The sequence below is a fragment of the Pinus tabuliformis genome, chromosome X (genome assembly GCF_031772625.1).
Source record: "Pinus tabuliformis cultivar Carrire ecotype Pingquan chromosome X, CPIR1, whole genome shotgun sequence".
In the NCBI taxonomy this organism is placed as follows: Eukaryota; Viridiplantae; Streptophyta; class Pinopsida; order Pinales; family Pinaceae; genus Pinus; species Pinus tabuliformis.
Genome location: NC_142308.1, coordinates 298,596,628 through 298,598,487, shown reverse-complemented (window position 1 = coordinate 298,598,487; position 1,860 = coordinate 298,596,628).

Below are 1,860 nucleotides of genomic sequence, written 5' to 3'. Positions count from 1 at the left end.
ACTAGTGGTCTCTCTCATACTTGTTAACAGTTTACATCATTGATTGGTAATCAAGTGGTTTCTACCATGTTCGACATCAACTCATTTATTCACATGGATAGAATCGTACTATTTCGGGAAGTAGAAATGAAGACCCTGGATCTAGTTTCCGCCATCCAGGCTGCAAGGAGTTTTGTATTCATTATATAGTAGACTAATATAAACAGATGGTTGCGTCCATACTGTGTCTACATGAGTCTATGATTATGATGTACTGCGAAATCATTCCTGTATCAGAGCAGTAGTCAGTTCGTTAGTTAAAGTTTTTGATCTGAGTATGGGAATGCCCACCTCAGCGATGATATGACCTCATATATGTATTTTGTGTTGAATATTTACAGGTTCCGACTGGGCTCTCCACAAGATAATCCTTGAAATGATAAAGTACTTCACCCTTCGTAGATGATATGAAACCCTAATCTACTACAGGCTTCGCACTTTAGGGGGCAATCTGTTACACTAAAATTTGTCACCATGACTATTTACAGTTAGTATGGCTCCATCAACTGTCATACTATCCTCCTTGGCAAGTCTTACACCTCTGCTCCTCATGTCAAACCCCAAGAAAGAGAGAAAGTCCTTAAAAAGTCATTTAACTCTGGTTACGCAGTTTCTCTTACCCTTACCTGCATGTACGCACCTCAAGTTCACAATACCTACGTACTTGTATGCTCTGTCTATAAAGGGGTGGGTGTGTACTCCTGTAAAGGTCAAAAGGCGCAAGTTTTACTCCAAAAAAGTTACTTGTGGTCGATTCTAGAGCATTCTAGAAGATGGTTTGACGTGTATTGAGCGCCTCCAGATGGTTCATGCATCCCAAAGAAAGAGGAACTTATCCCATCAAGAGGGGAGCTATCCCATTGAAAGAGGGGCTTATCCCATTGATGGTGGACCTGATTAACTTCCTCCAAAGAATTATAAGTACAGGCATTGGGCCAGAGGGAGGGGAGGTTGAAAGTTGAACATTCCTAAGGGTAGATGCTACTGAAATTAGGACTCCCTTTTAGAGCTTGAGAGGAGAGATTCCAATCCTTTCTCAGCTTCATTTGGAAGTGGGTGAGCTGATCAAAGTAAAGGAGAACTCTTGCTGGACCCTGGGAGGGACCTGCACAACACCAAGGCACTGGTTGTAATGGTTTCTTTTGTTTCCAATTAATACAATTAAGTTCATTTTTCTCAACAAGTTGTTATATATAATTTGTTTCATAAACTCCTTAGTCTTTATGATGAATATGTTTTATTATATGAGTTTTTCAGGTGCTATGTAATCGTTTGCTTGTTAGTGAATGCAGGTTTCAAAGAGAAGGAGGAGCTCATCTGGATCGGAGAGGCTTGGCTGCTGCAAACAAGCGTTGGACTAGAGGTAAGCCTTAAACACCTAGTTGCTTTTATTTTAAATGCATATTTAGAGAAAGATAGTGCTTGATTGTTTTGTTTGTCACTAGAAAGCCTTAGCTTCTAGGGAGGTCGTTTTTGTCCGCAAAATTGACTCTTTACGCATGACAAAAGCATGGGCCCTATATTGTCAAGCGAAAGCTAGCAAAAGGGGCCTATGAGCTGGTAGACTTTGACGGGGACTCTTTGGGTAAACTCAGAAATGGACTTTACTTAAAGAGGTATTATGCTTAAAAGATGGGTATGGAGATTTTAGTTAGGTTAGGTTTTTCTTTCTAGCGGGTGTGCTTGTTAGTTTAGACAGTGTGCTTAGCTTAGAAAGTGTGTTTTCGTCATTATTCTGGCTTATCTTGGTTTTACTCTTGATGATGCAGATGTCGATGCCTCTCCAAACATACATTGGTTTCGCTGATGGTGCTTTTCGTA